Source organism: Rousettus aegyptiacus, unplaced genomic scaffold (assembly GCF_014176215.1).
Source record: "Rousettus aegyptiacus isolate mRouAeg1 unplaced genomic scaffold, mRouAeg1.p scaffold_m13_p_11, whole genome shotgun sequence".
NCBI classification, from domain to species: domain Eukaryota; kingdom Metazoa; phylum Chordata; class Mammalia; order Chiroptera; family Pteropodidae; genus Rousettus; species Rousettus aegyptiacus.
The window spans coordinates 70,037,504-70,054,807 of record NW_023416286.1 but is presented as its reverse complement, the minus strand read 5'-3'; the positions used below and the strand labels follow the sequence as shown (position 1 = coordinate 70,054,807).

Sequence of the window (17,304 nt, the reverse complement as noted above, 5' to 3'; positions counted from 1 at the left end):
TATGCAAGATAATTCCAGATGACATTGTTTTTGAACAAAAAATAACAAATATTGATGATTTGTCCCATGCTACATTCTAGAATTGCTAATAGAGAAAATTTGGATATACAATTTGTCAAACATTGATTGCATTTCTCGTTTTGGCATTTTATAAATGGAAATCTGTTAAATTGAAAGGGTAATTGAATATAATTTTGGTAATGGATTGATATTTTGCATCAAGACTTGATTGACACCAGCTGATAATTAAACACCTACGTGCAAGATCCTACATTAGAAACTGTGGAGGATATGAAAATTAAGTCTAAAGCATTCTTGAAAATTGAAATTAGCAAAAATAAAGAATAAAGGGAAAAATGCTAGGTTTGTAGAAACACAAGGATAATTGAAACTACATAAGTATTTAGTATAGTTTTTATTTCCACCAATCTGATTTTATTTTGTTTTATATTCCTGGAGATAGGATCCGTTAAGGCCAATATGTAAACTTACTCCAAATGGAGAAATTTATCGGCTTTTAGTTTTCTGAATCAGAGAAGTCACACTTTCAGGTAAAAGATCTAAAATGTTTTTCACTGAATTCCAACATGGAGTGGTAGTGGTTCCCCCACATAAGCAAGCAATTCTCGGATACTAGTAGGGTATCCTATAATTCAAACTCAAACCTGACACAATTTATCAGGATATCATCAGATTTCACAGTTTAAGGGTTCAGTCCTACACGACTGCCCTTCCCTCTCCCCCACTTCAGGTGCCAGTTGCCAGCCCAGGTTGTCACCTATGCTTCTGACTAACTGGCTATAGATTGGAGGTTCCATCGCCCCCCTCTTTGGCTTCGATTAATTTGCTAGAATGGCTCACAGAACTAGGAGGAAGTCTTTAATTTACTAGATTATCAGTTTATTATAAAAGGATATAACTTGGAAATAGCCAGATGGAAAAGATGCATAGGACAAAGCATGAGGAAAGGATGTGGAACTTTGACACCTTCCTCGAGAAAGCCACTTTAACCTTCACGTGTTCACCAACCTGGAAGCTCTCTAAACCAGTCTCTTTGGGTTATGGAGGTTTCATTACACAGGAAAAATTATTAAATCACTGGCCATTGGTGATTGAACTTTCTCTCCAATGCTTCTCTACTTCTCAGAGGGCAGGGGGTGAGACTGAAAGTTCAAATCCTCTAATCACTGGTTGGTTCTCCTGGCAACTAGCCCCTATCCTTAAGCATGGCCCAAAAGTCACCTTATTAACATAATAAAGGAATTTTGTGGCTCTCAATATTTAGGAAATTCCACGAGTTTTAAGAGCTCTGTGCCAGAAAAGAGCTCAAGGCCTAATATATATTTATTATAAATCACAGTATTACAGATCACTTTTCAGAAAGCTCAGAGAAGTTGGAGATAGTGATGTTATTTTGGAAACTACGACAATTACTGTCACAAAAAATGGTCTTAATTTCCACTACACAGTATATCAACACCTTCTTTGAAACATGGCAACTGTTTATACTAGTACATAGCAGCAAAACACAACAAAAAGCAAGGAACTTGATTCAATGTCCATATCTTTCTATCTATTTTAAGAAAGCTGGATTTATGAGTCATTTGTTTGAAATAGTTTTGCAAATGGCCAAAAAAAAGATCAGTACACATTTGCTTAATCTCAGTGGTTGGACCCTAAACTATAATATTTCTTATAGTAGCTTGGTAGTCTCTGTCTCATCTGGATTTACTGTATATATACAGATAAATATTAATCAATTAATTTTTCCTTTTCCTATTCTTTTACTTCTGAATTTCTTATACATTTTACTAGTTTCTAACACATATTTAAAAAGAAAGCAAGAATAAAAACCGCAATAAGAAAAACATGACAGACTACCTTAACTCCTTACTACCAAGCCCCATACATCAGAGTCTGATGGAGTCAATGACTGTTGAGCCAGATCTATAGCTTGTAGGAGACCTTATAGCTGAAGGTGACTTGAGGCCTTCTTGGCAAGGAGAAAACACTGTATCTGGGCTGAAACAGAAAGCTGAATGACTTATGTGACTTGTTTACTCGTGGGCCCTTTCTCAGCTTTCTTGCTTCTTCTGTTTCTTACACATACCTAAAATCAGGTCTTTGATTTGGCCCTGTGAAGACACTACTGCCATCACACGTGAACAAAACTCCCACAGCTTTCATTATAAATCCACTGTCTTTGGATGAACTCTGGACAGTGCTTCCAGAATCACGTGACAGATAGGTCAAGATTCTGACCACACCTGATACTTTGCCACTGCCTTCACAAGATTGCCTTCTGAAAACCCTTGATTTTGTTACTGGACTTACGGGGTTTTGTTTTGCCTGCATGTACCAAAGGTAAAGAGCAAATAGGAGTTCACAGCAAAGAAAGCAGATGTTTATTTAAGGAAATGGCATCAAGCCCAGAGACACAAGTGAGTTAGTACTGGAAGACCTGGCTCCCTGATGGTCTCTAGGGAATAGGTTACATAGGGGAAAAACTCATTAGTTATGGTAGCTAATGGAGTTGGGTCATGGGCTTTACTGATTGCTCAGGACTAGAGTCGAAAGCAGTTGATTATTGCATTATGTCCTTGTATCAGTCATGGCACCATTCAGTATGGTTTTAAGATGATGTCAGCAGGGTCCTTCCATCTTCATGGATTTGGAGCTGCAGATGTTATCTTTAGTTTGACTGAAACTCTGTTTCTGTGATCAACAGACCTGAGGCTTTGTTCTTAAGACTGATGCTGACCTAAGGGCATAATGATTAAGGGAGTGGTCATGCAATACGCAGGAGGATAAAGAAAGAAAAGAAGCAAGTGAGTACAAGGCCAGCTTGAATCCAGGAGAAAGAGAAGAGAAAAAGTCATGTTAAAGATGATTACATTTTTCTTGCCTTACTTTTTCTACTGAGAGTATCCGATTGACTGCTGACTTCATGTATCCATGTCGTAACTGAATAGAAGGTTACAAAAATATCTGACATTTTCAATCTCTATTATGAGAGTTGTTCATTGTCTAAATTAGATGGAGGATTCACTAGACATAGCAAATGCAGACCAAGATGGTAACAAAAGGCCACTGCATATCTTTTATAATAAGTCAAAAGACTTAGACTTTACTCCTGGTTCTGTCACTTTCTTAGTATTTAACTATGAGAAGTTAATTTTATTATTTTAGGCATTGTTTTTTCTTATTATAAAGTGAAGTTAAAAAATATACCTTTTAGTTTCCTATCTGCTATTAATCCCATCTTGATCTGACACTTGCGTACTCTCCTTACCAGTTTCTATGATATTTGCGTAAGTTCCTACCTATACATTGATCCCCCCTGGCCCATTATTAATGTCCTGGTAAATTAATACTATAATTAATATATTTATATCATCTCTATCCATTTTTGCCATGGGTATAAAAAAATTGTCAGAGTACTGATCTTATCAAGTTGAGAAATATAAAAGAATGCTTTTTATTCAGAATATTTACGTAAATTGTTTTATTTCGTAGATATTGACAATACCATCACCAGGAATGAGCCATCAGAATTTAGAACAAAACAAATTACATTAATTTGTATAAAAATTTCTATTTTTTTTTCTCCATTCTATCTCCATTAGCGTGGTGAGGTTGGGTAGGATTTCATCTAAAAATGGCTTTGCCTCCTCTCCTATTGTCTTGTGGGGGATCAAGGGTAGGAAATACATAGAATTTAAGGTAAAGACAGGAAAGGATACTTCATGGTATTTACACGTGGGTCTCAAAACTATTAATATATAGTGATTTTCCTGAATTGTAGACTGTGTCTTTTTTACATATGAATTATTAGGAAATATAGAAGACTTCATGGCTTATAACCTTGACCATCAATCTTTGGTCTGCTTTGATAAGGTGTGTGAAAAAGGCTTACTCTGGCGTCTCAAACCAATAACTTACCCGGGAGAAATTAGGCTCTTGTACAGGAAATAAAATAACCTCAAGGCATCTAAGTTATAAAAATCTTTTTTTTTTTTTTTTTTTTTTTGGTGATAATAGGGGATTTGTTCCTAGGGTCAACACGAATTCACATTAAAATAGTTATAGCTGCGCTGTGTATGTTTTGGGGTTTCAGACTGGTGGTACCAGACAGATCTGAATGGTACAGGACTGGTTACCCTGATTCTACTCTCTATTGTGGTTCTGCTTTTGTTTTATTTCATTTCCCCTCCTAGTCTTCATCACTATCTTCACCAACTTGCAGAAGCAAGGAGGCAGCTTTGGCAAGATCAACTTAGTGTTTGATATGACACTTCTCTGAGAACCAACCCCACAATGTCTTTGCAAATACGTTCTGGTCGATTTATCAGTTCTGAATATTGGGTGAGGAGAGGGTGAGAAGAAGATAAATGAAGAAAAATCATAACTGTAACCATAGTAATTTATTTGGATTGCCTCCAGAACATCCAGAGATGCATTTCGCGCATGTGTGTGTATGCGCGGTTGTCTGTCCTGACTTATGACTGCCAATGGATATTAGGTGAGTAAAAATTAAGATTTAGCTGTAGAGAATGAATAAACCACAGAAAGTGAATGGAATTAATTAATAAACTCAGACTTGTATATAAGGGTCCCCAACCACCAGGCTGCAGACCAATACTGGTCTGTGGCCTGTTAGGAACCTTGCTGCACGGCAGGAGGTGAGTGGCTGGTGAGCAAGTGAAGTGTCATCTGTATTTGCAGCCTCTCCCCAGCACTAGCATCACCGCCTCAGATCCACCTCAGATTGTCAGACATTATATTTTCATAGGAGCACCAGTCCCTGGCGCCAATAAGGTTAGGGACTGCTCACATAGATTTTCCATTCTGGAGGAAAACTTAACCAAATTACCACCAAGAAGGGCTCATCCTCCACGGAATCATCCCAATCTAGAAGTTAGGTTTCAGAAGAGTAAGAAGGAAGACTACAATTAGAAAATAAACTTCACAATTTTGTAATTAAATCAGAAACTATTACTGAGATTGGAAGATAACTAGGATAATAGGATAAATGAGTTATATAAGAGAAAGTGGCGGGGGGACTTTCATGAGGCACATGACCATCGTTATACACAGGATTTAATGTTGTAGTCAAATGACAACCCACATGGAAACCAAACAAAACAACAAAGATCAATTACAAGATGTGTTTGTTCTTTGAGTGAAGGGAAGACTGGACCAACATAAAAACCATGGTGAAGAGGTTAGGAGAATCTCAAAATAAGAACAGTCAAGCTTTCCTAATACAGAATGTATTCTTACATAGAAGAACATTTGCTATTAAAATTACAACAATTACTCAGGACCTAAAATAGAAATAGAAGATTTTAGAGAGAAGCACAATCGATTCATGTTGACCCACACAGGACTTGGACAACAATCTTGGGAAATGCCAATAACACTGAAGGCTGGATAGCACAAATTTCCACTTCAAATATCTGTTCTAGGGGATTCTTCATACAAGCAGATGGATGTAAAGGAGATTAACGCAAAAGAAAAGCCACATGTGTACACACACACACACACACACACACACAAATAGGCACCATGAAGATTCCAAGTCTTGCTCCTTACACCAAATTTACTGATGCTGAGCATTGCAAGTCCCCATGTTGCTCTGAAATTCACCTTAGAAGCACAAGCGTGAGTTTTAATGATTCAAAGTTAAACCTCTTATATATCTCATTTATCCTATCATGTTGGTTATCTTCCTTCAAAAGTCAAATAAAGTAAGCAAGGATAGGTGAAGTACCAAAGGAAATTGAAAGGAAGGGATTCAAAAGCTCACAGAAGAACTGACATCATTTCTCTCTTTTCCAACTGTCATAATATCAAGAGTTCAGGTTAAGGGTGAGAAGGAGGGCAGAATAACATAAAAACTTGGCTTTAATTTACCTTGTCAGAAACACAAATAAATTATTAATAAGGTAATAGTAGGACAGAGGTGAGGAGAGAGCCATACCATATAGGCAATGGTAAGAAGAAATAAGGGAATATTTCCTAATAATTTATTATACATGGGTAAAATTTTAATTAAGCCAAATTATTAGGAACTTTTACTAGATTTACATTTTTATTAAATGTGGCTTTAGTAACCTGTAGAATATTTTGCATATATTGGCATAGATTTTTTTGGTAGGATTTCAAATTTACTGTATATGGCTTTTCATTAGCTAAAGGCTTTTAAAGTTCCAAGTTATATTTGAAAACATAGTAATATTTAAAGGAATTATTGACTTTTTAAACTGATACTTTGATGAAATTCCAGACTTTAGAAAAATTTGTGAAATAAAGACAGAGTAAACATACCTAACAGAGAAAGATTTAGCAAACCTGTGACATTTCTTTCTAAAGCTCCACTTTACCTTCTCTCATTCTCATTTATTAATCTTCATTATTATAAATAATAAATATTGTACCTGTATAAAGTCCAGACTGTTGAAATCAACTCCTTATCCTACTTTCTCCATGTTCTCTAACTCCTTTCATTTTTACTCCTAACCATATCTGCATATCCCCTACATCCATATCATACTTTTATCTGATACATCATTACTCAGTGATTTCTACAGATCTGGTACTATCTTAGATGCTGGAAAATTTACTGAAGAAACTTGTGAAATATAGAGATAGATAGTAATAAAAAAATCCTCACTTATTAAAAGGGGTGAATTAATACTTCATTAACAAGATAACACTGATCGTCATGAAATGGATGGTAGACATAAACTCTGAAACTAGATGCAGATGAGTTTGGGAGTAATATGTGACATGTGAATGGATCCTATTTGAAGATTCCGGTGGTTCTTTTTCATTTTTCATCTTCCTCTACTATTCAGCAGCATTTGATTTATGGGCCGAGCCCTTCTGGGACATGCTCTTTTCTCTTAGCTTCTTGAAGGAAACACTTCAAGTTCTTCTTTGACATTTTGCATCCATTCTTCCTCTCATTTCTATATTTCCTTAAATATATGCATTTCTTAAAATTTTCTTCTCTGTCTTAATTTCTTTCAGTATTAAGGATTTAACTAAAACTTCTATAATTATCATCAAGTCTATTTTACTAGCATCTTTAATGAAATATGTCCTTAGTTAAAAACCTCATTTTCTGAGCCAAGCCAACTCCTTCTATCTTCATTCTCTTATTTAAGTGAGCTCAACGTGAAAGCCTTATTTAACTTATTTCTCTGTTTGACCCTCCATTGTGAATTAGTTCAATTTTTGCCTCGTCCAATATTTTTAAAAAGTTTCTTAAATATTTCTACTCACCTTTAAAATCCAATGCTTTTCAGTCTTATTTGGCCTCTATTTATATTTTGATATTTATATTTCTATTTTAGGACTGGTCTCCCAACATCAGTTTCTCCCAATGTCCATCCTCATTCTTTGTAATTTATCTTGCTTAGGCTTTTAAGTGCTTTTCTTAAAGCCTATGGTCAGAATTTTGATGACTCCCTGTTATCCACAGAGTAAATTCCGATCTGTTGTGCACTGCATTTAAGGTGCTTCATTGTCTAGCCAAAACTTATGAAGTGATATGTTATATCTTAGTATACATTGTGTGTATCTTTTCTCTATTTCCTTAATAGAATAGATTCCTGGAAGGCATATTTCATATTTAATTAATCATTGTTTTCTTTGAGTGACATAATGCCTGCCCTGAAATTGTTTACCGAGTAGGAGGAGCTCTATTCATGCTTGTTAAATAAACAATAGCATTGCTAAGTCTGAGCCAGGTGGATTCCTTTTATCTTCTCTTGTCTTCTCTTCTTCACTTCAGTAGAAAAGTGTCTTAAAGAAGTGCCTTCTCTCTTACAAATGAAATTAGTGATAAAGTCTTTAATTAAAGGCATTTCTTTTCTGGGAGGCGAGTGGAACTGTTTTGCGTGAAGGAAATGTCATCTTAACCTTCAAAATTAGAGTTTAGAATGCAATTTTCAAGTAAGGAAAAATGTATGTATTGGTTAGGTTTAATTAAAATAATGCAATTGAGACTATATTTCTGGTCACATAAAATTAAAGAGACCATTGAGGACTTTAGAAATTTTCAAACTTCAAAAACATGATTTACAATAAGCTTTTAAATGCAACATGTTCATAACTTAGATTCCTAACATGCAGTTGAGATAAATGAAAGGGGAATTATTTTATTACAGTGGATTCTTTATTTATAAAATAAACTCATCAGAGGCTTCTATAACAAAAATTTTATTAAAAAATATTAAAGATTTTATATGATTTCATAAATACTGTTTCTGTAAGGTTTTCCAAATATGTGTTGTATTAAGTGCAATATCCTTACCTCACTTTTAGTTTTGTAAGGTTCTAGCTTAAATATAATTTTTTGATTTTCTATGTTTTAGCTCATATTGAGAAACAGTTCTTTGCCTACAAAAATAGATTAATGAGGTAATTATACCTATTAAATATTTAAACAAGTTTGATCTGACTTTTGTTTAAAAGTGTGGCAAAAGTCGGCACTGGTTACCTTTTGGTACATAGCTCATATCTCCCACTCATTTTTAATTTTTGATTTTTTTGTTTCCTTTGAGAATATCAGAAATATCAGGAATCATTTTTGTGAAAAATTTTCCAGATGTTGCCCCACCAGTTATCGGTATAAATGAGTTTGCAGGAAAGTTTAATTGGTGCTGTTAATTCAACTCAGGATCCTGTTTACTTTCCTAATTGCTGCCAGACATTGAATGGGTGGTTAATATATTAGAAACCTCCTGTTTTCCTGAACCTTTGCCTTACCCACTGGCAATTTTGTTGGGGAGAAAATCTGCTTTTCATTTATATTCCATACCTTGAAAGCACTTGCATAAGCTCTAGCAACATTATTTCTGGAGATAGCACTTGAAAAATCTTTCCTTCTTACATCTCCCTGTATGACAAAACTGCCACAAATATGTGACAACTATTATTATCACATGTATGTTATGTAACGATATTACTCCTGTGACCAAAAAAAAAAAAAAAGAAGGCACTTTTAAGTTTAATAATTTAACATTGTGAGATACTCACTATAAGCTATGCACCATGATAACAGAGATGTTCTGTCAGGGGAAGTGGGTCAGATGTGTGACAGGACGAAATCACAACAGAAGAAGCATTGTAGACACATAACTATTTCTCTTCATTTCAGTGTTTTCAATGTTTTCTAATTTTGAAGTGATACCTTCAAAGATAGAAGTTCTCCTTCTCTCTGCCTCTCTCCCACCTCTGCCAGATATATATTTTTTGCAAGATATTTAGAAATAAAATATTATCCACATTTTACTTCAGCTACTCAACTTAATGTTCTTGTAGTCTTTTTCATTCTGAAAGGGAAGTAAAGCTGTAATGACCTACTTGGCTCCTCGCTTTGTGTCCACTCAACTAAGTATAAGGACAAATTCAGTGATTGCTCAGATTTCAGAAAAGTTTATTTTTTATTAGAGTAACTTTAATAAATGATTCACTAACGTATGATCTCATTTGCTTTTTGATAATTTATTTCAATTTTGTTCACTTTCTTTTTTTGGTTCTTATTTTCTGTGACTCAGTATACTCTCCACACTTTTATTATAAATGAATTATTGCCTCCCCCTGCTCCATGCTAAATTCTTCACCTAGTTCTCTTTCATTCCAGAACTATGACAATATTACACCCCTCTTATCACCTCTTATTGCAGTTCTAAAGAAAGTTCTGGTATTTCTAATATTTCTATGATCTTGGGAGAATCATTTCACTTCGATGACACTTGCGATTTTATTTGTAAAAGCAGGGTGAGAACTGGTCGATGCTTGGAGTCCATTTAAGGTCTAAAGATCAATATTTATCCTACATTTCTTGTATTTTCCTATTTTCCATGAACTCGTTCTATTAGACTATATAATTGATACTGACTTCAAAGATGCTGTCATTTTCAGTAATCCCCAAAGCTGACATTTTATTGCCTAATTTAATCAGTGAGCTCTTTAATATATATGCAGATAATTTATAATCAGCATTTCTTTTAACATATTTTTATTTGATTTTTTTTTTAGCAAATATCCATTTGTTATTTCACATATACCATTTCTAGTTGACGCAAATGAATAATTTATACTTTCTAAGGTTCCACTCCTTCCCTTCGTATTTCTTAGCTCTTGGTAGAATCTTGCCCTTATTTCAGAATATAATTTTTTTATAGGCCTCCTGTTTTTATTCATTGTGCTAATTAGATTTTCAGAGTCCTGTATTTTTGTGTTATGATTTAATAAAAATATACAATCTTTCTCTTAAACACACACATATATTATATAAGCCTTACAGAGACATATTCAGGTTGTGCTTTTATTTTTGCAACAGTAACAATCTTAATATAAAATAAATCACTTCCTTTCCCCTGCATATGTCAGAGCTTACCACTTGTGTCATTTTCTTCACACCCTTTCACTTTAGAAACAGATGTTATATGCCAACTGGAAGAAAAAGTGCTAGCAGGCATTTGCAGACCACCTGGCTACCTGGACAAGGTTTTTGCTCCAATGGCTGTTTTTTCCACCTTTGTGATTCATTTAGCCTCGCTTCTTGTTTAGCTCTATAATAATTTCCAACAGCCCAAACCAATCGACTTCGTGCAGAAGAATTAAAGAGGGATGTGATGGCTTGTGTCACAGGACAATGAGCCATGTTGATCCTTCACTGAACATTTAACCTGAACAATGTTAAAAGTTAAATACTTTTATGTCAGCAAAGTTCTTTAAGGTTAAATATATATTTGCAGATGCAATTGAAAAATATTCTAAAAGAATGATAGCTCTGAAAATGCTTTGTGAAATTTATTCCTAAAACATGCCCAATTACCTAAGGAGTAGAACCTAGAAGATAGTTGATTTATATAGCATGGCTGACTGTGCTTTGTGTATACACAATGAGCTTTCTTCTCTCTGGTGAGAGGAAGTTTGAATGTGCTTGTCTTTTTCCACTCTTCTTTTAATCACCTCTATTTCTACTAAAACATCTTCCCAGTTTCCAAAGCTCAAATCCTTAATAATATTCCAATTTTTCTACTTTATTCTCCATATCCAATTAGTCATCAAATTCTTTGAAATCACTTTCATATCCTTTCTTATATTTATCCATTTTCTGGAATATGGCTGTATTTCTCTAGTTATATTTCTCTGTTTAGTTTTGTTGCTATTCAGGTACATATCACACCTTGGTGTCACAATATCATCTCAAAATGTAGTGCCGATATTGTCTTATTATTTGAGAATTATAGTGTGTAGACCAGAGAGTAGAGCATGGTTGGGTTCTAACTCTATTATGTGTGACTTTAGACAACTTAAATTTTCTTTGTGTCAGCTTACCCAACTGAAAAATAAGAGTTAAAACAGTGCTTCTAACAGACTTTGTTAGGGCTAAATGAATTGATATAGTTAGAGGCTTTAGAAAGGTGCCTCACACACACTAAGCACAAGATATGTATTTTCCAGTATTTAAAAACTATCAATGAGTTCCCTTGCCTATAAGACATTTTCATTGAATAGTCAAGATTCTTTGAGATTGTTCAGATATTGTGATTCAACACACACAAATTGGAATCTATGCAAGAGGAGATACTGACTAAAGGTAAATTGCCTTTAAAGATTACAAATGACCAGATATGGTTCCATAGTGTAGTGGTTAGCACATCTGCTTTACACGCAGAAGGTCCTGGGTTCACACCCCAGTGGAGCCACAGTTCATGGTCTATGGCCATGCCACCCTGAACAAGCCCTCTGTCTGATCTGGAAGCTAAGCAGGGTTGGGCCTGGTTAGTACTTGGATGGGAGACCACCTAGGAAGATCAGGTGCTGTAGGCATAAAACAAACAAACAAAAAAGATAACAAATGACCAGTTTGGACAATTGGTGGAAAGATCTAATGATGGAAATATGTAATGCTAAGAAATACTTCTTTGGGAAATAGATAAGAAAAAGCTTGTTTGCTAGCTTTTTTTTTTGTTCATTATATGTATAGTAGTGTGTTTACTATTGATTTTATTAAGAGCACAGTCCTTAGAATTTCATTGAAATATATTCAAGTGGAACATCACAGTTATTTCAAATGTTTAGTTGTTTGCCTCTCCCACTACACTGTGTAACCTTAAAGGACCTGGCCATCTAATATTTCTGTCACCAGATCTGCTGTGCAGCATAATGCATGGCATAGAGTAAGTGTGCTGAGAATGCCATTGTCAAACATGTAAGGAAGTAGCTAGTTAAATTTTACCTTGCCTATCAGTTTTTGCTTACCTCTTTTATAGAGCGTCTCCATGTATATTTACTTTCAAGATGCAATGGAGTTGATTGTAAAAGGTACTGAGTATGGAACTTATTTTTCTCCTCAGCAGGCATTAAAGCAAGATTTGGGAGTGGGGATAGCATAATGACTATAATTTAAGCTACTGCATTAGTCCTTACGAAGTGTCTGTACATTTAACACTCCATACAGTAATTATGACTTCCCCAGAATGAGTCAGGTTGTTTATGCTTTCATAAATCAAGCAGCTGCAGCCCAGCAGACAGTCTCCATATTAGCACTTCCTCCTGACCATGACTGTGCTTAAAAGAGTTTGCAAATTTCTCTTGAATTCAAGTTGTTTGTTAAAAGCGATAGTTTTATGATAGTTTTATGAGACTGGCACATGGAAAATTTCCTCAGATTTTCCATTTGTGATATAAATCCACATTTAGCACCATTTTTAGAGAGGCATTAAAGTTGATATAATAACCCCCAGCTGAGTTTGATAAAAGGAGAGTTTAATTTACAGGTAAAGTATGGTTATATGAAATGACAGCTAGGGAAGTTATGAGTAAGAGTTGGAAAAAAATACACACTAACTGGTTGATAATTTATTTCCTGCATTCAATCTGACTTTACATGAAAATTCCTTTTATAACAAATGCTAGCCTTCCAAGTACTCTCTTTAACATAATAAATAGACTGTTTTGAAATTACATTGAAATGTAGAGAACTACATCTGTGTTTTAAATATCTTTCATTAAGAATATTAAATACCTTGACATTAATATTTGTAATGATTGATACAGAGAGTGTATAATTATACATATGTGTACTATCATTGATGGGATTTGATCAAGTCATCTTTGGTGAACTGTTTCCTATCTCAGGGCTCAGTTTGATCAGCTATAAAATGAGAGTGTCCAACCGCATCCTATTTTTTTAGACAAAAAACTTGGAGAAGTAGCTATATATATCAAAAAACAAATATCCCCTTCATGAGAAAATGTATGGTTAAAAAATTATATCACTAAGAGTTTACTCTAGTGAACGGGCAATTAAATGATTTGGAAAATGTTAACCAAGTTTTTTGTTCTTTCTTCCTCCTTTTTCCCCCTCCTCCTCTTTCTTTTAACCAGAAAGGATCTAAAACATCAATGAAATGATTTTCCCTTAGTTTATATGTGAAAAACTAAAAAGCATAGAGGTTGAATGAATTTGCTGTAGTTATCTATCTACAAACATTAAAGCTGGCACTTGAAAGCAGTTCTCTTGACTTCAAGGTGATTGACCTTTCTATTACTTCATGTCAAGACCTGAGGTTTAATTTATAGTATACTGGAAATGGGATAAATGAATTCTCTAAAAAAATTAGTAAAATTATGGTCAGAAAAAAAATAACCAAGGCGATAGTTACAAAATGCCAAATCGAATTATATACTTTATTACTTTCCTTTCTATAAAATATAAATGTCTAATCACTGCGTTGTACACCCAAAACTAATATAATATTGTATATCAACTATAATGAAAAAATAAACTTAAAATATGTTTTATTTCTAAGGTATTTTACTAGCTTTCATTTGATTTGTTCTTTCATGTTTTTGTATTTTTAAAATATATTAAAATTACCCAAATGTCCCCACCAAGTACTATAGCAAGTATGATTTATTTTGATTGAACCATGCATAATATTTTGTCATATTTAGGGTGTATGTCCTAATCTGTATTATCACATACAATGTGTGGTGTATTATTTATCTCTTATTTTGAGGAAGGTGGTTATATGTCCCAGTTTGCTCAAGATGGTATAATCCTAGTTTGTACAATAAATTACATCATCACTTTATCTTTTTGCATTATGTTTATTTCTTATTGCCTCTGAAGAATTCCTAAAAGCAGCTTATCAGTCTCATCTTCAAGTTTTCTAAGGTCACTATGATGCAATCCAATTAGGCAAAAGATATGAACTCATTAATTTTAATATAACTTCTCAGAAATATGTTCATCATGTATTTATAACTGACTATTAGGTAGGCAGTTATAAATATGCGAGAGGATATATTTCTTATACTTGTCTACTAAAAAAAATATGGTGTAGATGAATGAATAAAGCGTGGGGATTAGATACAGTGATAACTGGGTTCAGTTCTCAGTTTTGATAATAATTGTGTGAAGTTCAGAACTTACTTTTGAACCACTATTTCTCTATTATTAAAATGGAAAATGCTCCAATAAATGAACTTGATAAGATTGTTGTAAAGGTTAAATTTAGCACTATATAAAACGATTAACATTATGTATGACATAAAGTAGGAATAGCCTTTAATAAATGGTCACTTTATTGCTGTTATTATTTTCTGTCAAGAAATGCCCTTTTATATCAATCAGGTAATGGACGAGTTACATTTGGCTCAAACAGAAAATGAACTTTCTGATTAAAATGAAGACAGAGCACTTTTATTTATTACTTTTTAAGACATAAAAAATTTTTTTAAATCTAAAATAATAGGGTCTACCACTGAAGTAAATAATTAGAAGCAACACATTGGAAATCTCAGAAAAAAGAAGCAAATACTTTATAACTATTTACAAATAAATATTTAACTTTCCACACAGTTTCATGTTTGTTTAAAAACACGTTTTTTTTTTTCTTTTTAAAACTAACCTGCTTTGAAAGATATTTTCTGAATTTTGAAAACATTCTCAATTTGTACATCTCTGTCTCTCATTCGATTCTCAAATTTTCAGATAAATTGAGGTACCTTTATTTCTGTTAGGTTTGTCTTTTTAAAAAAACAACTTTATTGAGGTATAATTTACATACTTTAAATTTGTTCACTTTCAGTATATAATTTAATGACTTTTAGTAAATTTGTCAAGTTGTACAATCATCATCATATTCAGCTTTAGAACATTTTCATCACCCCGATAAGATCCTACATATTATTTTATTATTAATCCCAATTCCCACCTCGGTCCCAGGCAAAAAAATGTTAATTCTTAAATAAGCAGTTATACTGAAACTTTTTCCTCGTTCCAAGGTCATTCAGAATCAGGAGTGACATTAGAAAGAGAGAATATGACTCTCTTTTACCAAAAAATAAATTGAGGTGCGAGAAGATTCACATCTACATTAGATGGCAGAGGAGAACAGAAGTATCGTAGAGAGGGAAAGTTGGGATGTCAGCACTGCATAGAAACCCCATAGAAACTCACCATCACTCAGGGCAGCATAAATCTGAAGATTTTCAGTGGAAGTCTTTGCTCCAGTGATTATAGAAGCCTCACCCTTGTCTCATAACGCTTTTCATATAACATCATGATTTGTAAACTATTTCAAAATTGGTTAAGCCTCTAAATACCATTCAACCTCTGTAATATGCTTTGATTCTGTGTACATATAACTATACTTATTCTTTTCCTGAACTTTTCTTGAAGATAAAATTGTAGTGGGGATCCTCTAAGTTTGGAAGAGAAAAGCTTGAATTCTGAGTTAACATTTACCTTTTAATACTGCAGTTTTTCCATATATCAAAGGAGTTGGTAGTATTTCCCCTATCATCTTCTTTCTCCTCCCGCTCCCCTTTCCCTCCCCCTCCCCCATTCCTCCTCCTCCTCCTCCTCCTCTTCCTTTTTTGATGATATTCAAATGTGAAATGACTTTGACATCTAGAACATTTCTAATCATCTCTTACTTGGATAATTTCCTAACTGGTCTCTCGCCTCTACACTTTCTGACTTAAAACCACTCTGTTCATAGCAACCAAGGTGCTTTCTAAAAACACACATCGTACTTAAAACTCTCCAGGGTCTTCTCATTGAGAACAAAATCCAAAATTCTTTCCGAAGTGTAAGGACCATATATAATCTCATGTGTGTTCACATTTTCTATCTCACCATTTTAACTTTCCTCATTTGCTGCAGCCACTGTGGCCTTTATATTTTTCCTCAATAGCATCTCAGATGTCCCTGTATTTTTATGTTAATTATTATTTATTGTTTATATCCTTTGCTGAGATACAAGGTTCTTGAGAGCAGGAAATATGTTTGTCTTATTCTCTGCTCTACTGTAAGTACCTGAGACAGTGTCTGGCACATAGTAGATACTAAATAAGAATGTAGTAAATGAACCTGCTTTTTGTATACATATTGGCTTCTCTCAAAGATGAAGTGAAAAACAAAGAATAAGCTCAGGTATTTTGAAAATGTGTATATTAATCTCAATTTGACTCAAGTATTTTTTAAAAGCCTCAAATATGTTTAATTGGTGTAATCCTGATATTATACAGGGGTTAATGGTCCTTGCTGTATTGATTTGTATCAGACACTGTGATATATAGATTTGATGTGTGGTTTTTATTCATATGTAAATCATAACCCCCAAATAGCAATAGAATAATACACAAAAGAAACGTCAGAGAAGAGATCTAGTTCATAAATGTAAAGGGAAAATACCGCATCTCAAGGCCTCCATGGGAAAGCTCTACATGTTTGGATGAAGAAAACAAAAAGTTAGCACGAGTGGAACTCTGGGGAACTTTTTATTTGGAGTTTATTCAACTCTACAGAATTATTATATCCTATTAACATTTATTTTCTATTACGTTTTCATAGTTTTAAACTTCTTAAAAACTTAGAGCTATAATTATATTATAAACTTGGATAAGGCTATTTACTTTCTCCTAGGAAAAATCATGACATATCTCGAAGGGCAAGCACTACTCAAATTTCACATTGACTTTTCAGTAAGTGGAGCAGAGCTGAGACAGGGAAAGAGAGCAGTTGTGATAGAAAATAGGTGCCATTTTGCCATATGCTGGAGAAGAACTCTACAATATTTTTATAGTGGAATACTGGATGTTAAGTAACAAAGAAAGAGGTAAAAAAAAAAATGAGTTATGGTTAACCATTGCCAGGAGTAAAGGCATATTCTTAAGAAACAGACACAGATTATCATACTTGCCTTAGATTCACAATCCAAGTGACCCAAATCTTATACCTTTCTTACTCCATCTCCTTTATGC

The 17,304-nt window shown here is 33.9% G+C and overlaps 1 long non-coding RNA gene and 1 pseudogene across 1 annotated transcript in view; both read left to right on the top strand.

Annotated features, from left to right (window-relative positions):
• Positions 1-17,304, top strand: part of LOC107517876 — an 89,862-nt gene that overhangs the window by 19,761 nt on the left and 52,797 nt on the right. The gene's annotated exons all lie outside the window — the stretch shown is intronic.
• On the top strand, positions 11,742-11,856 carry LOC118609756 (annotated as a pseudogene).